Here is a 23,312-nt window from a genome sequence, read left to right on the forward strand (position 1 = left end):
TGTGGAACACAACCAAGGGGGAAAGAGGAGAGTGGGGACACCCTGTCTCCAAACACACCCCACCTGTTCATACTGAGAATCCCCGGGCAAGGCCCAAGGCCCAGAATGCGGAACACCACCAAGAGGGAAAAGAGGAGAGAAGGGGAGGAGTCGGAACTGAGGGACACCAACCTTCAATTTTAGAGCCTGTAGACTTCAGGAGGGAAGACTGAGTTCAGTAGTTTTAGGATCCAGGGAGAGAACAAGGAGCAGATGGGGAGACTGGTGTGGATTCCAGCACAGTGAGGATGTAGGGGGAGGGAGATTGTGTCGGGCCGTGTATTAGGGGTGTAGGAGGGACAAGAGAGGAAAGGTCAGAGGAGCAATTACTGCAGCAGTGTCCGTGAATAGTGAGAGAAGGTGGGGGTTACAGTGGACCATGGGCAGTCTGTTAAACTCTCTGTTTGCTGTGACTACACAGGATTACACAGGGTATACGGCACAGACAGGCCATTCGGCCCAACCAGTCCATGCTGGCATTTATGCTCCACTCGAGCCTCCTCCCGTCTTTCCCTATATAACTCTATCAGCATAACCCTCTATTCCCTTCTCCCTCATACGCTTGTCTAACTGCCCCTTAAATGCATCTATACTATTCGCTTCAACCACTCCCTGTGGTAGCGAGTTCCACATTCTCACCACTCTCTGGGTAAAGAAGTTTCTCCTGAATTCCCGATTGGATTTCTTGACGACTATCTTATATTGATGGCCTCTAGTTATGCTCTTCCCCACAAGTGGAAACATTCTCTCTGTATCTACTGTAGCAAAACCGTTCATGAACTTAAAGACCTTTCATGAAATTAGACCTTTTTTCAAAAGAGACCCAGCCTGTCCATCCTTTCCTGACAGGTGTACCCTCGTATTTCTGGTATCATCCTTGTAGATCTTCTCTGCACCCTCTCCAGTGCCTCTCTATATCCTTTTATATGGTGACCAGAATCGCTCCCCTTCTGTTAAACAATCTCCTCCTGTGGCCCATTGACACAAGCAGCCCATTAAACTCCACCAATGGCCTTTATTGCAGGGGGTTGGAGGACAAGTGTAAGGAAGTCTTGCTTTCTAACTAATGAAGAATTGTTTGTCTGACTGGAGGGAAGTGGGCAGTGGGGTCCCCCAGGGGTGGGTATTAGGACCATTGCCTTTCCTGTTATATAGAAATAACCTGGACGGGTATCGGGAGGACAATTCAACATTTGCGGATGATACAAAACTTGGCAACATAGTGTGAGCAGGATAGCAGCAGACTTCAGGAGGACTTCGAGTGGTTGGTGAAATGGGCGGACACATGGCAGGTGCAGTTTAATGTGGATCATTTTGAAGAGATGCACTGTGGGGGGAAGATCATCGAGGGGCAGGACAATCGAAATGGTTCAACACTGAGGGGGAATATTCACAAATCTGTGAAGGTGGCAAGGCAAGTTGATAAGGCTGTTAAGAAAGCTTATGGGATACTTGGCTTTATACACAGAGGCATTGAGTACACAAACAAGGAAGTCAGACTAAACCTAAGAATTATAGAATCTTACCGCACAGAAAAAGACCATTCAGCCGCTGTGCTTCTGTCGGCCTTTTAACGTCTCCACGTTTGCTGACGATACAAAGCCAGGTGGGACAGTAACCTGTGAGGAGGACACAGAGTCTGCAAAGCGATATAGACAGGATAAGTGAGTGGGCAAGAAGATGGAATATAATGTGGAGAAATGTGAGGTTATTCACTTTGGTAGGAAGGATAGAAAAACAGAATATTTTTTAAATGGTGAGAAATTATTAAATGTTGTTCAGAGGGATTTGGGTTTCCTCGAACACAAATCACAGAGAGTTAGCATGCAGGTACAACAAGCAATTAGGAAGGCATATGGCATGTTGGCCTTTATTGCAAGGGGTTGGAATACAAGAGTAAGGAAGCCTTACTACAATTGTACAGGGCTTTGGTGAGACCACACCTGGAGTTCTGTGGACAGTTTTGGTCTCTGTACCTATGGAAGGATATACAGGCCTTAGAGAGGGTGCAACGAAGGTTGACTAGATTGATTCCTGGGATGAGAGGGCTGTCCTATGATGAGAGATTGAGTAGATTGGTCCTATACTCTCTGGAGTTTAGAAAAATGAGAGGTGATCTCAGTGAAACATATAAGATTCTGAGAGGGCTTGACAGGGTAGATGCTGAGAGGCTGCTTCCCCGGGCTGGAGAGTCTAGAACTAGGGAGCATAGTCTCAGGATAAGGGTAGGTCATTTAGGACTGAGAGGAGAGGGTTGTGAATCTTTAAAATTCTCTACCCCAGAAGGCCGTGGATGCTCAGTCATTGAGTATATTCATGGCTGAGATCAATAGATTGTTGGATATTAAGGGAATCAAGGGATATGCAGAGCGGGTGGGAAAGTGGAGTTGAGGTCAAAGATCAGCCATGGTCTTATTGAATGGTGGAGCAGGATCAAGGGGCCATATGGCCTACTCCTGCTCCTATCCCGTGTCGTCCCACACTCCAGCTTTCCCCCATATCATTACAAATTAGTCCTCTTCAAGTATGTGAAAATAGAATGAGAGTAAACTAGCAAGAAATATGAAAACAGACTGTAAGTCCTTCTACAAGTAAAGAGAGAAGCAAAAGTAAACATTGGTCCCTTAGAGGCTCAGACAAGAGAAATTATATTGGGGAACAAGAAAATGGCAGCGATTTTAAACAAATATTGTATATCTGTTTTCATAGTAGAACACACAAAAAGCAGACCCAAAATAGTGGGGAACCAAGGGGCTAATGAGAGTGAGGAACTTAAAGTAATTAATATCAGTAGAGAAAAAGTACTTGAGAAACTAATGGGACTAAAATCCGACAAATCCCAATGACCTGACGGCCTACATCTGAGGGTTCTAAGAGGTGGCTGCAGAGATAGTGGATGCATTGGTTGTGATCTTCCAAAATTTCCCAGATTCTAGAACAGTCCCAGCAGATTGGAAGATAGCAAATGTAACACCGCTATTCAAGAAAGGGTTTTTTAAACTCTTGGGCAGTTTAAACCGGAAGTAGAATCCGGGTATAAAAGGGGAGGGGCTAGTGCAGTGCACGGAGTGCCTTGTGCATTGAGTGGTGCTGGAGTTTTGCTTAGTGGGAGAGTTCGGACAAGTGGGAGGTGAGGGTGTGTTTTCTGCTCTGTTTTGTTCCCCACTCCCAGGCTTGGACAACACTGCGGAGGCGGAGCAGCGAGACGAGTCAACCAAACAGGCCCCACAGACAGTATTCAAGGAGGAGGTTGGTGATCAGCTGGTTGGTTGGTTTTCTTCCTTCTCTTCTCTTTTATACCTTTAAGTTGGTAAGTCCTTTGAATAGTGGTGTGACATTATCATCTATATCCGGGCAGGGTCTTCATAACTAATAATAAGAAATTTAATTAATTATATAGAATGGAGCAGGTGATGTGTTACTGTTGCGAGATGTGGGAGCCGGTGGTCCCCATTGAGGCTCATGGTGATTACATCTGCGACAAGTGTTTGCTGCTAGAGGAACTCAAGTTCCATGTTATGGAGCTTGAGACCGAGCTTCAGACACTGCGACACATCAGGGAGGGGGAGAAGTTCCTGGACTCTATGTTTCAGGAGATGGTCACACCTATGAAGTTAATTACTGCAGATGTAGTCCGTGGTTAGGGACAGGACGGTGTGACTACGAGTGAGGAAGGTACAGGGATCTAGGATGTAGTGTTGAAGGAGACGCAGCCCTTGTTCTTGTCCAGCAGGATCGAGGTTCTTACTCCCTGTGAGGGCGGGAGCGGGGACTGCAGGGAGGATGAGCAACCTGGCCACAGCACCGTGGTACAGGGGGCCATTCAAGTGGAGGGAGTAAAAAGAAATGTTGTAGTGGTAGGGGATAGTATCATTAGGGGGATAGATAGGGATCTCTGCAGTCAAGAGCGGGAGTCCCGAAGGCTGTGTTGCCTGCCCGGTGCGAGGGTTAAGGACATCTCTTCTGGGCTGGAAAGAAACTTGGAGTGGGAGGGGGAGGATCCAGTTGTCGTGGTCCATGTTGGTACAAACGACGTAGATAGGACAAGGAAGACGGTTCTGTTAAAGGAGTATGAGCAGCTAGGGGTCAAATTAAAAAACAGAACCTCAAGGGTAATAATCTCTGGGTTATTACCTGAGCCACGAGCGAATATGGCTAGGATAAATAAAATTAAAGAGTTAAATGCGTGGCTCAAAGACTGGTGTGGGAGAAATGGGTTTTGCTTCTTGGGACACTGGCACCAATACTGGGACAGGAGGGAGCTGTTCCGTTGGGACGGACTCCACTTGGCCAGTGCTGGGACTAGAGTCCTGGCGAATCATATAACTAGGGCTGTAGAGACGGCTTTAAACTAATTAGTGGGGGGGAGGTTTCTGGAGAGCAAATAATAGAAATGACAACAGAGAAGGTCATAGACTTAGGTAGCAGTGGGGCAATTAAAAAACAGAATGTGTCAGGAAGGGACAGAAGGTATGGAGCCAAAAGTAAAGTACTAAAAAGGGAAAAAACAGGAACTAAGTGTTACAAAACATATTTGAAAGTTCTTTATCTGAATGCACGTAGCATTCGTAACAAATTGAATGAGTTAACGGCACAAATAACGACATATGGGTATGATCTTGTGGCCATTACAGAAACATGGCTGCAGGGTGACCATGACTGGGAATAAAACATACCAGGTTATTTAACCATCAGGAAGGACAGGCAGGAAGGGAGAGGAGGTGGGGTGGCTATGTTAATAAAGGAAGGAATCACTATAATACAGAGAAATGATATTGGGTCAAAGGAGCAGGATAGTGAAACAGTTTGGGTGGAGATAAGGAATAATAAGGGGAAAAAAACACTAGTGGGTGTAGTCTATAGGCCTCCGAACAGTTGCAACTCTGTTGGACGGCGTATTAATCAGGAAATAGTTGAGGCTTGTAATAAGGGAACAGCTATAATTATGGGGGATTTTAATTATATTAACTGGACAAATCAAATTGGGCAGGGCTGCCTTGAGGATGAGTTCATTGAGTGTATTAGGGATGGGTTTCTTGAGCAGTATGTAACTGAACCAACCAGTGGGCAAGCAACCTTAGATTTGGTCCTGTGTAATGAGACAGGATGAATTAAAAATGTCCTAGTAAAGGATCCCCTTGGAATGAGTGACCATAACATGGTTGAGTTCCATATTCAATTAGAGGGTGAGAAGGTTGGATCTCAAACAAGCGTGCTGAGCTTGAATAAAGGAGACTATGAAGGTATGAGAGCGGAATTGATTAGAGTGGACTGGGAAAATAGATTAAAGGGTAAGACGGTACATGATCAGTGGTGTACATTTAAGGAGTTATTTTACAACTTCCAAATAATATATATTCCACTGAGGAAAAAAGGGTGTAAAAGAAAAGATAGCCATCCGTGGCTAAGTAATTAAGGATAGTATCCAACTAAAAACAAGGGCATATAAGGTAGCCAAATCTAGTGGGAGGATGGAAGATTGGGAAGTCTTTAAAAGAGAGCAAAAAATAACTAAAAGATTGATTAAGAAAGGGAAGATAGATTATGAAAGTCAATTAGCAAAAAATATAAAAACAGACAGTAAAAGTTTCTATAGTTATATAAAAAGAAAAAGGGTGGCTAAAGTAAATGTTGGTCCCTTAGAGGATGAGACCGGGAAATTAATGGTGCGAAACATGGAGATGGCAAAAACACTGAACAATTATTTTGTATCAGTCTTTACAGTAGAGGACACTAAGAATATCCCAACACTGGACAAACAGGGGGCTCTAGGGGGGGGGGAGGAACTAAATACGATTAAAATCACTAAGGAAGTGGTACTTGGTAAAATAATGGGACTCAAGGCGGATAAATCCCCTGGACCGGATGGCTTGCATCCTAGGGTCTTGAGGGAAGTAGCGGTAGGGATTGTGGATGCATTGGTAATAATTTTCCAAAACTCACTGGACTCAGCAAAGGTCCCGGCAGATTGGAAAACTGCTAATGTAACACCCTTATTTAAAAAGGGTAGTAGGCAGAAGGCTGGAAACTATAGACCTGTTAGCCTAACATCTGTGGTTGGTAAAATGTTACAGTCCATTATTAAGGAGACAGTAACGGGACATTTGGATAAACATAATTTAATAGGACAAACTCAGCATGGTTTCATGAAGGGGAAGTCATGTTTGACAAATTTGCTGGAGTTTTTTGAGGAAGTAACATACAGGGTGGATAAAGGGGAACCAGTGGACGTAGTGTATTTAGACTTCCAAAAGGCATTTGACAAGGTGCCACACAAAAGATTATTGCTCAAGATAAAAAATCACGGGATTGGGGGTAATATTCTGGCGTGGGTGGAGGATTGGCTCTCTAACAGAAAGCAGAGAGTTGGGATAAATGGTTCGTTCTCAGATTGGCAACCAGTAACTAGTGGTGTTCCGCAGGGGTCAGTGCTGGGTCCCCAACTCTTTACAATCTATATTAACGATTTGGAGGAGGGGACCGAGTGTAACATATCAAAGTTTGCAGATGATACAAAGATGTGACGGAAAGTAGTGAGTGAGGAGGACATAAAAAACCTGCAAAAGGGACATAGACAGGCTAAGTGGGCAGAGATTTGGCAGATGGAATACAATACTGGAAAGTGTGAGGTTATGCACTTTGGCAGGAAAAATCATAGAGCAAGTTATTATCTTAATGGCAAGAAACTGGAAAGTACTGTAGTACAAAGGGATCTGGGGGTCCTGGTGCACGAAACTCAAAAAGTTAGTATGCAGGTGCAGCAAGTGATCAAGAAGGCCAATGGAATGTTGGCTTTTATTGCTAGGGGGATGGAATATAAAAACAGGGAGGTATTGCTGCAGTTGTACAAAGTATTGGTGAGACCGCACCTGGAATACTGCATACAGTTTTGGTGTCCATACTTAAGAAAAGACATACTTGCTCTCGAGTCAGTACAAAGAAGGTTCACTCGGTTAATCCCGGGGATGAGGTGGTGGTCATATGAGGAGAGGTTGAGTAGATTGGGACTCTACTCATTGGAGTTCAGAAGAATGAGAGGCGATCTTATTGAAACATATAAGATTGTGAAGGGGCTTGATTGGGTGGATGCGGTGAGGATGTTCCCAATGATGGGTGAAACTAGAACTAGGGGGCATAATCTTAAAATAAGGGGCTGCTCATTCAAAACTGAGATGAGGAGAAACTTCTTCACTCAGAGGGTGGTAGGTTTGTGGAATTTGCTGCCCCAGAAAGCTGTGGAAGCTACATCATTAAATAAATTTAAAACAGAAATAGATAGTTTCCTAGAAGTAAAGGGAATTAAGGGTTACGGGGAGCGGGCAGGAAATTGGACATGAGTCTAGGTTCGGAATGGTCATGGCCCTGTGGGTAGTGGAGTGGGCCCAGGGGCCGTGTAGCCTGGTTCTGCTCCTACTGTTTTCTAATTCTGTTAGATTTCAGGAGATGGTTATATTCCTGTTCCTGGCTGGGGTTGAGATCGCCTTTACAGAAGGTAAGTACTGTAGAAAATATAGGGACAGAGTGATCTCCTGGAAGAATTTCGATCGCGTAGATGGGTCGGAGAGGAATTTCCCAGATTTTTTTCTCCCAAATTGGCCATTGGGTCTTTATCTGGTGTTTCGCCTCTCCCGGGAGATCACATGGGTTCGGGTGGATGCACAGTGATAGAAGATTTGAGGTTAGGATCAGATCAGCCATGATCTTATTGAATGGTGGAGCAGGCTCGAGGGGCCGATTGGCCTCCTCCTGCTCCTATTTCTTATGTTCTTATCTTATGTTCTTATGAGAGAGAAAACAGGGAACTACAGGCCAGTTAACCTGACATCAGTCGTCAGGAAAATGCTGGAATCCACTGTTAAGGAAGTGGTAACAGGACACTGAGAAAATAATAACATGATTAGGCAGAGTCAACATGGTTTTAGAAGGTAAATTGTGTTTAACAAATTCATTAGAGTTTTTTGAGGATGTAACTAGCAGGGTAGATAAAGGGGAACCAGTGGATGTAGTATATTTGGGCTTCCAAAATGCATTCGATAAGGTGCCACATAAAAGGTTGCTACGCAAGATATGGGCTCGTGGGGTTGGGGGTAATATGTTAGCATGGATAGAGGATTGGTTAACGGGCAGAAATCAGGGAGTGGGGATAAATGGGTCATTTTCTGTTTGGCAGGCTGTAACTAGTGGGGTGCTGCAAGGATCAGTGCTTGGGCCTCAGCTATTTACAATCTATATCAATTACTTTGATGAAGGGACCGAGTGCAATGTATCCAAGTTTGCTGATGATACAAAGCTAGGTGGGACAGTAAGCTGTGAGGAGAACACAGAGTCTGCAAAGGCATATAGACAGGTTAAGTGAGTGGGCAATAAGGTGGCAGATGCAGTATAATGTGGGGAAATGTGAGGTTATTCACTTTGGTCGGAACTATAGAAAAACAGAATATATTTTATATGGTGAGAAACTATTAAATGTTGGAGTTCAGAGAGATTTAGGTGTCCTCGTACAGGAAACACACAAAGATAGCATGAAGGTACAGCAAGCAATTAGGAAGGCAAATGGCACGTTGGCCTTTATTGCAAGGGGTTGGAATACAAGAGTGAGGAAGTCTTGCTACAATTGTACAGGGCTTTGGTGAGACCACACCTGGAGCTTTTGTCGCCTTATCTGAGGAAGGACATACATGCCTTAGAGGCGGTGCAATGAAGGTTCACTAGATTGATCCCTGGGATGAGAGGCTTGTCCTATGAGGAGATTGAGTAAATTGGGCCTATACGCTCGGGAATTTAGATGAGAGGTGATCTCATTGAAACATAAGATTCTGAGGGGGGATTGAGAGGTTTTTCCCCCTGGCTGGAGAGTCCAGAAGTTAGTGCTGTTGGGGAGGGTTTAAATTAATTTTGCAGGGGGATGGGCACCAGGATGTAGCATTAGAAAGGAGCAACAAAGGATTAGGAGAGACAGATAGCATTATAGTAAGACAGAGTAAGGTAATAGATGGAATCAGACTAAGAGAGGATACAACAAGGTCTAAGATCGGTTTACAGTGCATGTGTGTAGACGCACGAAGCATGGTAAATAAGGTTGGTGAGTTGCAGGCGCAGATAGCCACATGGAAATATGATGTCGTGGCAATAACGGAGACCTGGCTCAAAAAATGGCAGGATTGGGTACTAAATATTCCTGGATATAATGGGCACTTGGAGAGGTTTAAGCTCATTAAGGAGAGCCAACACGGATTTGTAAAAGGCAGATCGTGTTTGACTAATCTAATTGAACTTTTTGATGAAGTTACAGGGAGGATTGATGAAGGGAATGCAATGGATGTTGTCTACATGGATTTTAGGAAGGCGTTTGACAAAGTACCACATAGAAGGCTGGTTAACAAAATTGAGGCTATGGAAAAGGTGGGTCAGTGGCAGCTTAGATAAGGAATTGGCTAAAGGACAGAAAACAGCCAGTTGTGGTAAATGGCTGTTTTTCAGACTGGAGGATGGTAGACAGTGGTGTTCCCCAAGGGTCAGTGCTGGGGCCACTGCTTTTTTGATATATATCTATATATATAAAAATAAATGACCTGGATATTGGAATACAGAGTAGAATTTCTAAATTTCCCAATGACACCAAACTTGGGGGTGTGCCAAACAGTGAGGATGATACCAATCGACTGCAACAGGACATAGAAAGGCGAGCAGAATGGGCAGACAATCGGCAGATGGAATTTAATACAGAGAAGTGTGAGGTGATGCATTTTGCCAGAAGGAACAGGGAGAGGCAATATACACTTAATGGCACAGTTTTAAAGAGTGTGCAGGGACAGAGGGCTGCCTTTAAAGAGGAGATGGTTCAGGCACAGTCAAGGTACATTCACACGAGGGGAAAAGGTAGGACAACCAAAGCCAGAGCTCCTTGAATGATGAAAGAGATAGGGAGTAATTTGAAGCAGAATAAGCGGGAGTATGACAGATGTCATGTTGAGAATACAAGTGAGAACCAGGCTGAATATAGAACGTTCAAAGGGGAAGTGATAAAGGAAATAAGAGGGGCAAAGAGAGAGTATGAGTATGGACTGGCAGCTAACATAAAAGGCAATCCTAATGTCTTCTATAGCGTATAAATAATAAACGGGTAGTAAGAGGAGGGGTGGGGCCGATTAGGGACCAAAAGGAGACCTATGCATGGAGGCAGATGACATGCCTGAGGTACTAAATGAGTGCTTTGCATCTGTTTTTACCAAGAAGAAGCTGCCAAAGTCACAGTGAAAGCAGGTAGTTGAGATACTGATGGGAGAAAAATTGATAAAGAGCAGGTACTATAAAGGTTGGCTGTACTTAAAGTAGATAAGTCACCAGGACCAGATGGGATGCATCCCAGGATGCTGAAGGTAAGGGTGAAAATTGCAAAGGTACTGGCCATAATCTTCCAATCCTCCTTGGATACGGGGGTGGTGCCAGAGGACTGGAGAATTGCAAATGTTACACCCTTGTTCAAAAAAGGGTGTAAGGATAAACCCAGCAACTACAGGCCAGTCAGTTTAATCTCGATGGTGGGGAAGCTTTTAGAAATTATAATCCAGGACAAAATTAACAGTCTCTTGGACAAGTGTGGATTAATTAAGGAAAGCCAGCACGGATTTGTCAAAGGCAAATCGTGTTTAGCTAACTTGATTGAGTTGTTTGATGAGGTAACAGAAACAATTGATGAGGGCAATGCAGTTGATGTAGTGAACATGGACTTCCAAAAGGCGTTTGACAAAGTGCCACATAATAGGCTTGCCAGCAAAGTTGAAGCCCATGGAATAAAAGGAACAGTGGCAGCATGGATACGAAATTGGCTAAGTGACAGGAAACAGAGAGTAGTGGTGAACGGTTGTTTTTCGGACTGGAGGAAGTTATACAGTGGTGTTCTCCAGGGGTCGGTTCTAGGACCACTGCTTTTCTTGATATATATTAATGACTTGGACATGGGTGTACAGGGCACAATTTCAAAATTTGCAGATGACACAAAACTTGGAAGTATAGTGAACAGTGAGGAAGATAGTGACAGACTTCAAGAGGACAGAGACAGGCTGGTGGAATGGGCGGACATGTGGCAGATGGAATTTAACACAGAAAAATGCAAAGTGATACATTTTAGTAGGAAGAACGAGGAGAGGCAATATAAACTAAAGGGTCGAATCCTAAAGCGGGTGCATGAACAGAGAGGCCTGGGGGTTTATGAGCACAAATCGTTGATGGTGGCAGGGCAGGCTGAGAAAGTGGTTAAAAAAGCTTACGGGATCCTGGGCTTCATAGGTAGAGGCAGAGAGTACAAACACAAGGAAGTTATGATGAACCTTTATAAAACACTGAAATAACAACAGAAAATGCTGGAAATACTCAGCAGGCCAGGCAGCACCCGTGGAGATAGAAACAGAGTTAACGTTTCAGGTCTGGGACACTTCATCTGTTTCTCTCTCCACGGATGCTGCCTGGCCTGCTGAGTATTTCCAGCATTTTCTGTTGTTATTTCAGATTTCCAGCATCCGCAGTATTTTGCTATTTTATAAAACACTGGTTCGGCCACAACTGTAATACTGTGTCCAATTCTGGGAACCGCACTTCAGGAAGGATGTGAAGGTTTAGAGAGGGTGCGGAAAAGATTTACAAGAATGGTTCCAGGGATGAGGAACTTTAGTTACGTGGATAGACTGGAGAAGATCGGGTTGTTCTCCTTAGAGCAGAGAAGGTTGAGAGTAGATTTGATAGAGGTGTTCAAAATCATGAGGGGTCTAGACAGAGTAGATAGAGAGACACTGTTCCCATTGGCGGAAGGGTCGAGAACCAGAGGACACAGATTTAAGGTGATTGGCAGAAGAATCAAAAGTGACATGGGGAAAAACTTTTTACACAGTGAGTGGTTAGGATCGGGAATGCACTGCCTGAAAGGGTGGTGGAGGCAGATTCAATCGTGGCTTTCAAAAGGGAACTGGATGAGTACCTGAAGGACAAAAATTTGCAGGGCTACGAGGGAAGGGTGGGGGAGTGGGACTAGCTGAAGTGTTCTTGCACAGAGCCAACACGGGCTCAATGGGCCGAATGGCCACATTCTGTGCTGTAACCATTCTATGATTCTATGAACACGTTAAACCTTCATAGAGTAATTACCAGTCATTTTTAGACTGGGAACTTAACCCTGCCGTTTCACTTTCAGTCAGGAACAGATCGCAGTTTGACACCTGGTGTCTCAGCAGGTCGGATGACTGAGTGAATCCCTTCCCACACACGGAGCAGGTAACGGCCTCTCCCTAATATGAACTCGCTGGTGTTTCAGCAGGTGGGATGACTGAGTGAAACCCTTCCCACACACAGAGCAGGTGAACGGTCTCTCCCCAGTGTGAACTCGCTGGTGTTTCAGCAGGTGGGATGAACACATGAATCCCTTCCCACACTCAGAGCAGGTGAACGGCCTCTCCCCAGTGTGAACTCGCTGGTGTGTCAGCAGGGTGGATGACTGAGTGAATCCCTTCCCACACACAGAGCAGGTGAACGGTCTCTCCCCAGTGTGAACTCGCTGGTGTGTCAGCAGGTTGGATGACTCAGTGAATCCCTTCCCACAGTCAGAGCAGGTGAACGGTCTCTCCCCAGTGTGAACTCGCTGGTGTATCAGCAGGTGGGATGACCGAGTGAATCCCTTCCCACACTCAGAGCAGTTGAACGGTCTCTCCCCAGTGTGAATTCGCTGGTGTATCAGCAGGTGGGAAGACTGAGTGAATCCCTTCCCACACTCGGAGCAGGTGAACGGCCTCTCCCCGGTGTGAACTCGCTGGTGTGTCAGAAGTTCGGATGAACACACAAATCCCTTCCCACACTCAGAGCAGGTGAACGGTCTCTCCCCGGTGTGAATTCGCTGGTGTATCAGCAGGTTGGATGAACGAGTGAATCCCTTCCCACACTTGGAGCAGGTAAACGGCCTCTCCCCAGTGTGAGTGCGCTGGTGTACAGTGAGGTGAGACGATCGCCTGAACCCAGTCCCGCAGTAAGAGCACTTGAACGGTCTCTCGTCAGTGTGAACACATTGATGGTGTGTCAGTTCCCTGGAGCTTTTATAGCTCTTCCTGCAGTCCTGACATTCAACAGGTCTCTCGTCAGTGTGAACTCGGCAGTGCTGCAGCAGGTTGCATGACTGAGTGAATCCCTTCCCACACACAGTGCAGGCGAACGGCCTCTCCCCAGTGTGACTGCGCTTGTGTCTCGACAGGCCAGAGGATCGGCGGAAGCCTCGTCCACACACAGAACACGTGTACGGTTTCTCCCCACTCTGAACGGTGCTTTCTGCTTCCATGTTCAAAAGGTCCTGATGAATCGAGTGACTCTGTCAGATCTTGAAGTGATGTTTGGTTTGAGTTTCCCGTCTGCAAATCCTCCCCTTCGAACACCCTGCAAAATGAATTTAAAACAGGAAAAAGGGAGAGTGAGAGAGAACCCACAAAAACACAAAGGCAGGTTGTGAAATTGAGCTGAATGAATCTGGGAATTTCTGGGGCCAGTACAAGAAAAAAAGCAACCATGAAAGCTGCTGGATTGTCGTAAAAACCCAACTGGTTCACTAATGTCCTTCAGGGAAGGAAACCCGCCACCCGTTTTGGCCAACACAAGACTCTGGCCTCAATGGGAGGAGAGTCAGGTGGAAGGGGGAGGAGTGAAGGAGAGCGTCTTTATACATCTGTAACGCGACTAGAACTTTGACATCACCTCCCAAACACGTGACCTCCACTACCTGGAAAGACAAGGGCAGCAGGTGCATGGGAACACCATCACCTCCCAGTTCCCCTCAAAGTCACACTCTACCCTGATTTGGACATATATCGCCGTTCTTACTCGATGTTGCCGCGGGCTCGGGGTCTGAGAACCGCACTCGGAGTGGCTGAGGGTTCCCGCCCCGAGACCGCGCGCGGGGAGCCCAGCCCCGGGACCGCGCGCGGGGAGCCCAGCCCCGGGACCGCGCGCGGGGAGCCCAGCCCCGGGACCGCGCGCGGGGAGCCCAGCCCCGGGACCGCGCGCGGGGAGCCCAGCCCCGGGACCGCGCGCGGGGAGCCCAGCCCCGGGACCGCGCGCGGGGAGCCCAGCCCCGGGACCGCGCGCGGGGAGCCCAGCCCCGGGACCGCGCGCGGGGAGCCCAGCCCCGGGACCGCGCGCGGGGAGCCCAGCCCCGGGACCGCGCGCGGGGAGCCCAGCCCTGGGACCGCGCGCGGGGGTTCCAACCCTGGAAGTGTGCGAGGGGATTCCAACCCTGGGACTGTACGTGGGGATTCCAACCCTGGGACTGTACGTGGGGATTCCAATCCTGGGACTGTACGTGGGGATTCCAACCCTGGGACTGTACGTGGGGATTCCAACCCTGGGACTGTACGTGGGGATTCCAACCCTGGGACTGTACGTGGGGATTCCAACCCTGGGACTGTACGTGGGGATTCCAACCCTGGGACTGTACGTGGGGATTCCAACCCTGGGACTGTACGTGGGGATTCCAACCCTGGGACTGTACGTGGGGATTCCAGCCCTGGGACTAGCCATGGTGATTCCAACCCTGGGACTGCACATGGGGATTCTAACCCTAGGACTGTACATGGGGATTTCAAACCTGGGACTGTACATGGGGATTCTAACCCTGGGACTGTACATGGGGATTCCAACAATGCGACTATGCATTTGGATTCCAACCCTGGGACTGTATCTGGGGATTCAAACCCCGGGACTGTATCTGGGGATTCCAACCCCGGAACTGTACCTGGGGATTCCAACCCCGGGACTGTACATGGGGATTCTAACCCTGGGACTGTACATGGGGATTCCAACCCCGGGACTGTACATGGGGATTCTAACCCAAGGACCGTACATGGGGATTTCAAACCTGGGACTGTACATGGGAATTCTAACCCTGAGACTGCACATGGGGAATCTAACCCTGAGACTGTACATGGGGATTCTAACCCTGGGACTGTACATGGGGATTCCAACCATGCGACTGTACATTTGGATTCCAACCCTGGGACTGTATATGGGGATTCTAACCCTGGGACTGTATATGGGGATTCCAACCCTGGGACTATATATGGGGATTCCAACCCTGGGACTGTATATGGGGATTCCAACCCAGGGTCTGTACATGGGAATTCTAACCCTGAGACTGTACATGGGGATTATAACCCTGGGACTGTACATGGGGATTCCAACCATGCAACTATACATTTGGATTCCAACCCTGGGACTGTATATGGGGATTCTAACCCTGGGACTACACATGGGGATTCCAAACCCGGAACTGTACCTGGGGATTCCAACCCTGGGACTGTACATGGGGATTCTAACCCTGGGACTGAACATGGGGATTCTAACCCTGGGACTGCACGTGGGGATTCTAACCCTCGGACTGTACGTGGGGATTCCAACCCTGGGAATGACCGTGGGGATTCCAACCCTGGAACTGTACATGAGCATTCCAACCCTAGAACTGTACATGGGGATTCTAACCCTGGGACTGTGCATGGGGATTCCAAACCTGGGACTGTACATGGAGATTCCAACCCTGGGACTGTACATGGGGATTCCAGCCCTGGGACTGGCCATGGGGATTCCAACACTGGGACTGTGCACGGGGATTCCAATCCTGGGACTGTACATGGCGACACCAACCCTGGGACTGTATATGGGGATTCCAACCCTGGGACTGTAGATGGGGATTCCAAACCTGGGACTGTACATGGAGATTCCAACCCTGGGACTGTACATGGAGATTCCAGCCCTGGGACTGGCCATGGGGATTCCAACACTGGGACTGTACATGGGGATTCCAACCCCGGGACTGGCCATGGGGATTCCAACCCTGGGACTGTACATGGGGATTGCAACCCTGGGACTGTACATGCGGATTCTAACCCTGGGAATGTACATGGGGATTCCAACCCTGGGACTGTACATGGCGATTCCAACCCTGGGACTGTACATGGCGATTCTAACCCCGGGGCTGTACATTGGGATTCCAGCCCCGGGACTGCACATGGGGATTCCAACCCCGGACCTGTACATGGGGATTCCAACCCCGGAACTGTACATAGGGATTCTAACCCCGGGACTGTGAATGGGAATACTAACCCTGGGACTGTACATGGGAATAGTAATCCTGGGACTGTACATGGGGATTCCAAACCTGTGACTGTACATGGGGATTCCAACCCTGGGACTGTACATGGGGATTCTAACCCTGGGACTGTACATGGGGATTCTAACCCTGGGACTGTACATGGGGATTCCAGGCCTGGGACGGTACATGGGGATTCCAACCCTGGGACTGCACATGGGGATTCCAAACTTGGGACTGCACATGGGGATTCCAAACTTGGGACTGCACATGGGGATTCCAACCCTGGGACCGTACATGGGGATTCCAACCCTGGGACTGCACATGGGGATTCCAACCCCGGAACTGTGTACGGGGATTCCAAACCTGGGCTGTACATGGGGTATCCAACCCTGGGACTGTATCTGGGGATTCCAAACCTGGGACCGCACATGGGGATTCCAACCCTGGGACCGTACATGGGGATTCCAACCCTGGGACCGTACATGGGGATTCCAACCCTGGGACCGTACATGGGGATTCCAACCCTGGGACCGTACATGGGGATGCCAACCCTGAGACCGTACATGGGGAATCCTACCCTGAGACTGTACATGAGGATTTCAACCCTGGAGCTGTCCATGAGGATTCCAACTGTGGGAATGCACATGTGGTTTCCAACCCTGGGACTGCACATGGGGATTCCAACCCTGGGAATGCCCATGGGGATTCCAACCCCGGAACTGTACATTGGGATTCTAACCCTGGGACTGCACATGGTGATTCCAACCCTGGGACTGCACATGGGGATTCCAAACCTGGGACTGCACATGGGGATTCCAACCCTGGGACTGTACATGGGGATTCCAACCCTGGGACCGTACATGGGGATTCCAACCCTGGGACCGTACATGGGGATTCCAACCCTGGGACCGTACATGGGGATTCCAACCCTATGACCGTACATGGGGATTCCAACCCTGGGACTGTACATGGGGATTCCAACCCTGGGACCGTACATGGGGATTCCAACCCTGGGACCAGACATGGGGATTCCAACCCTGGGACCGTACATGGGGAATCCAACCCTGAGACTGTACATGGGGAATCCAACCCTGAGACTGTACATGAGGATTTCAACCCTGGGGCTGTACATGGGGATTTCAACCCTGGGGCTGTACATGGGGATTCCAGCCCTGGGACTAGCCATGGGGATTCCAACCCCGGGACTGTGCATGAGGATTCCAACCGTGGGAATGTACATGGGGTTTCCAACCCTAGGACTGTACATGGGGATTCCAAGCCTGGGAATGTACATGGGGATTATAACCCTGAGACTGTACATGGGGATTCTAACCCTGGGACTGTACATGGGGATTCCAACCCTGGGAACGTACATTGGGATTCCAACCCTGGGACCGGACATGGGGATTCCAGCCCCGGGACGAGCCATGGGGATTCCAACCCTGGGACTGTACATGGGGATTCCAAACCTGGGACTGTACATGGGGATTCCAACCCTGGGACAGTACAGGGGGATTCCAACCCTAGGAATGTACATGGGGATTCCAAACCTGGGACTGTACATGGGGATTCTAACCCTGGGACCGTACATGGGTATTCCAAACCTGGGACAGTACGTGGGGATTCCAACCCTGGGACTGTACGTGGGAATTCCAACCCTGGGACTGGACGTGGGGATTCCAACCCTGGGACTGTACGTGGGGATTCCAACCCTGGGACTGTACATGGGGATTCCAAACCTGGGACTGTACATGGGGATTCTAACCCTGGGACCGTACATGGGTATTCCAAACCTGGGACAGTACGTGGGGATTCCAACCCTGGGACTGTACGTGGGAATTCCAACCCTGGGACTGGACGTGGGGATTCCAACCCTGGGACTGTACATGGGGATTCCAACCCTGGGACTGTACGTGGGGATTCCAACCCTGGGACTGTACGTGGGGATTCCAACCCTGTGACTGTACATGGGGATTCCAACCCTGTGACTGTACATGGGGATTCTAACCCTGGGACCGTACATGGGATTCCAACCCTGGGACCGTACATGGGGATTCCAACCCTGGGACCGAACATGGCGATTCCAACCCTAGGACCGTACATGGCGATTCCAACCCTGGGATTAGCCATGGGGATTCCAGCCCTGGGATTAGCCATGGGGATTCCAGCCCTGGGATTAGCCATGGGGATTCCAGCCCTGGGATTAGCCATGGGGATTCCATCCCTGGGATTAGCCACGGGGATTCCAGCCCTGGGATTAGCCATGGGGATTCCAACCCTGGGACTGTACGTGGGGATACCATCCCTGGGACTGTACATTTGGATTCCAACCCTGGGACTGCACATGGGGATTCTAACCCTGGGACTGCACATGGGGATTCCAAACCTGGGACTGTACATGGAGATTCCAACCCTGGGATAGTACATGGGGATTCCAACCCCGGGACTCTACATGGAGATTCCAACCCTGGGACAGTACATGGGGATTCCATCCCTAGGACTGTACGTGGGGATTCCAACCCTGGGACTGTACGTGGGGATTCTAAGCCTGGGACTGTACGTGGGGATTCCAACACTGGGACTGGCCGTGGGGATTCCAACCATGGGACTGTACGTGGGGATTCCAACCCTGGGACTGTACGTGGGGATTCCAACCCTGGGACTGTACATGGGGATTCCAACCCTGGGACTGTACATGGGGATTCCAACCCTGAGGCTGCCCATAGGGATTCCAACCCCGGAACTGTACATGGGGATTCCAGCCCTGGGAGTGTACAGGGGGATTCCAGCCCTGGGGCTGGCCATGGGGATTCCAACCATGGGACTGTAGATTTGGATTCCAACCCTGGGACTGTATATGGGGATTCCAACACTGGGACTGTACATGGGGATTCCAACCCTGGGACTGTACATGGGGATTCCAACCCTGGGACTGTACATGGGGATTCCAGCCCTGGGACTAGCCATGGGGATTCCAACCCTGGGACTGTACATGGGGATTCTAACTCTAGGACTGTACATGGGGATTTCAAACCTGGGACTGTACATGGGGATTCTAACCCTGGGACTGTACATGGCGATTCCAACAATGCGACTATACATTTGAATTCCAACCCTGGGACTGTATATGGGGATTCTAACCCTGGGACTGCACATGGGGATTCCAAACCTGGGACTGTACATGGAGATTCCAACCCTGGGATAGTACATGGGGATTCCAACCCCGGGACTCTACATGGAGATTCCAACCCTGGGACAGTACATGGGGATTCCATCCCTAGGACTGTACGTGGGGATTCCAACCCTGGGACTGTACGTGGGGATTCTAAGCCTGGGACTGTACGTGGGGATTCCAACACTGGGACTGGCCGTGGGGATTCCAACCATGGGACTGTACGTGGGGATTCCAACCCTGGGACTGCACGTGGGGATTCCAACCCTGGGACTGTTCGTGGGGATTCCAACCCTGGGACTGTACATGGGGATTCCAACCCTGGGACTGTACATGGGAATTCCAACCCTGGGACTGTACATGGGGATTCCAACCCTGGGACTGTACATGGGGATTCCAACCCTGGGACTGTACATGGGGATTCCAACCCTGAGGCTGCCCATAGGGATTCCAACCCCGGAACTGTACATGGGGATTCCAGCCCTGGGAGTGTACAGGGGGATTCCAGCCCTGGGGCTGGCCATGGGGATTCCAACCATGGGACTGTAGATTTGGATTCCAACCCTGGGACTGTATATGGGGATTCCAACACTGGGACTGTACATGGGGATTCCAACCCTGGGACTGTACATGGGGATTCCAACCCTGGGACTGTACATGGGGATTCCAGCCCTGGGACTAGCCATGGGGATTCCAACCCTGGGACTGTACATGGGGATTCTAACTCTAGGACTGTACATGGGGATTTCAAACCTGGGACTGTACATGGGGATTCTAACCCTGGGACTGTACATGGCGATTCCAACAATGCGACTATACATTTGGATTCCAACCCTGGGACTGTATATGGGGATTCTAACCCTGGGACTGCATATGGGGATTCCAACCCTGGGACTGCATATGGGGATTCCAACCCAGGGTCTGCACATGGGGATTCTAACCCTGGGACTGTACATGGGGATTCCAACCATGCGACTATACATTTGGATTCTAACCCTGGGACTACACATGGGGATTCCAACCCCGGAACTGTACCTGGGGATTCCAACCCTGGGACTGTACATGGGGATTCCAACACCGGAACTGTACCTGGGGATTCCAACCCTGGGACTGAACATGGGGATTCTAACCCTGGAACTGTACATGGGGATTCTAACCCTGCGACTGCACATGGGGATTCTAACCCTGGGACTGCACATGGGGATTCCAAACCTGGGACTGCACATGGGGATTCCAATCCTGGGACTGTACATGGGGATTCCAATCCTGGGACTGTACATGGGGATTCCAATCCTGGGACTGGACATGGGGATTCCAGCCCTGGGACTGGACATGGGGATTCCAGCCCTGGGGATTCTAACCCGAGACTGTACATGGGAATTCCAACCCTGGGACTGTACATGGGGATTGCAATCCTGGGACTGTACATGGGGGTTCTAAACCTGGGACTGTACAGGGGGATTCCAGCTCTGGGACTGTACAGGGGGATTCCCACCCTGGGACTGTACATGGGGATTCCAACCCTGGGACTGTACATGGGGATTCCAACCCTGGGACTGTACATGGGGATTCCAACCCTCGGACTGTACATGGGAATACTAACCCTGGGACTGTACATGGGGATTCCAACCCTGGGACTGTACATGGGGATTCCAACCCTGGGACTGTACATGGGGATTCCAACCCTGGGAACGTGCATGGGGATTCCAACCCTGGGAACGTACATGGGGATTCCAACCCTGGTACCGTACATGGGGATTCCAACCCTGGGACCGTACATGGGGATTCCAACCCTGGGACCGTACATGGGGAATCCAACCCTGAGACTGTACATGGGGAATCCAACCCTGAGACTGTACATGAGGATTTAAATCCTGGGGCTGTACATGGGGATTCCAGCCCTGGGACTAGCCATTGGGATTCCAACCCCGGGACTGTACATGAGGATTCCAACCGTGGGAATGTACATGGGGTTTCCAACCCTAGGACTGTACATGGGGATTCCAAACCTGGGACTGTACATCGGGATTCCAACCCTGTGACTGCAGATGGGGATTCTAACCCTGGGGCTGTACATGGGGATTCCAACCCTGGGACTGTACATGGGGATTCCAACCCTGGGACTGTACATGGGGATTCTAACCCTGGGACAGTACATGGGATTCCATACCTGGGACTGTGCATGGGGATTCCAGCCCTGGGGCTGTACATGGGGATTCTAACCCCGGGACTGTACATGGGGTTTCCAACCCTGGGACAGTACATGGGATTCCATACCTGGGACTGTACATGGGGATTCCAACCCTGAGAGTGTACATGGAGATTCTAACCCTGGGACTCTACATGGAGATTCTAACCCTGGGACTGTACATGGGGATTCCAACCCTGGGACTGTACATGGGTATTCCAACGCTGAGACTGTACATGGGGATTCCAACCCTGGGACTGTACATGGGGATTCCAACCCCGAGACTGTACATGGGGATTCCAACCCTGGGACTGTACATGGGGATTCTACGCCTGGGGCTGTACATGGGGATTTCAACACTGGGACTGTGCACGGGGATTCCAACCCTGGGACTGTGCACGGGGATTCCAACCCTGGGACTGTGCACGGGGGTTCCAACCCTGAGACTGTACATGGGGATTCCAGTTCTGGGACTAGCCATGGGGATTCCAGCCCTGGGACTGTACGTGGGACATTCTAGCCCTGGGACTGTACGTGGGACATTCTAGCCCTGGGACTGTACGTGGGGATTCCAACCCTGGGACTATACATGGGATTCCAACCCTGAGACTGTACATTGGGATTCCAGCCCTGGGACTGTACATGGGGACTCTACCCCTGGGACTGTACATGGAGATTCCAACCCTGGAACTGTACATGGGGATTGTAACCCTGGGACTGTACATGGGGATTCTAGGCCTGAGGCTGTACATGGGGATTCCAACACTGGGGCTGTACATGGGGATTCCAGCCCTGGGACTGTACATGGGGATTCCAACCCTGGGACTGTACATGGGGATTCCAACCCTGGGACTGTATTTGGGGATTCCAACCCTGGGACTGTACTTGGCGATTCCAACCCTGGGACTGTACTTGGGGATTCCAGCCCTGGGACTGTACTTGGGGATTCTAATCTGGGACTGTACAAGGGGATTCCAAACCTGGGACTGTACATGGGAATTCTAACCCTGGGACTGTACATGGGGATTCCAACCCTGGGACTGTAAAAGGGGGGCCATTGTGTGGGATGTTATCCGTTTGACCTGCTTTTCCCAGCGCCTTCAGGAGAGATGGTGAGAAATTCTAAGTGTGGAGAGTCTGAATCAAATAACTGAGTCAGTCACATACTCCCCGGGCACTAGGACCCGGTTGGGAAGAGACACTGAAGCCCCGCCCACTCTCTGTTCGTGCCCAAAATGTCTGCGCATGCGCTTTGCTACTCACTGCATCAAGATGGCGGCCGTTATCCTGGGTTTGTGACCGGGAGAAGCCCCGAAGCTGCAAACGCGGGACCTTCAGGTTTTTATTCGCGGCTTCCGTCCTACACCAGTTGTTTATGAAGCCTCTCCACCCACCCGCCGGTAAATTACTCCGCTCCGTCCAGCCGCTTCTCAGTAATTTATCAGGACCTAATTGGCACACTGTCTTCCGCGATGACACGCACCGCGCATGCTCCAAAGCCAGGGGGTTCCGCGCCTGCGCACTGGGCACCTGTAGTCTGGGTGCGGCACCTTCTCCCCCGCGGGGAATGCTGGGTAAAAACCCCACCTTTGAAAGGCCACGTTCGTGAATAGAACAAGATTTACTGGGATTACATTGCGCTTTGAACCATGTTCATTCTAGCAGTTAGAGTGTGTTTTTTGCTGATCATTATAACCCCTATACCTGGGCTGGAGATTAATATTCTGTATAAATATTTAATAAATCAGCTTTGTTTCAAACACTGTATTGAATAACAACAGAAAATGCTGGAAATA

At 49.5% G+C, this 23,312-nt stretch overlaps 1 pseudogene; it reads right to left on the bottom strand.

The window, feature by feature from the left end:
* The window catches only part of LOC147119883 (uncharacterized), a 34,842-nt pseudogene extending 11,821 nt beyond the window's left edge, over window positions 1-23,021 (bottom strand).
* Window positions 23,022-23,312: the final 291 nt, after the last annotated feature.

The sequence above is a fragment of the Somniosus microcephalus genome, chromosome 4, assembly GCF_052327205.1.
Source record: "Somniosus microcephalus isolate GS21.2 chromosome 4, FLI_Smic_1.0, whole genome shotgun sequence".
Classification (NCBI taxonomy): domain Eukaryota; kingdom Metazoa; phylum Chordata; class Chondrichthyes; order Squaliformes; family Somniosidae; genus Somniosus; species Somniosus microcephalus.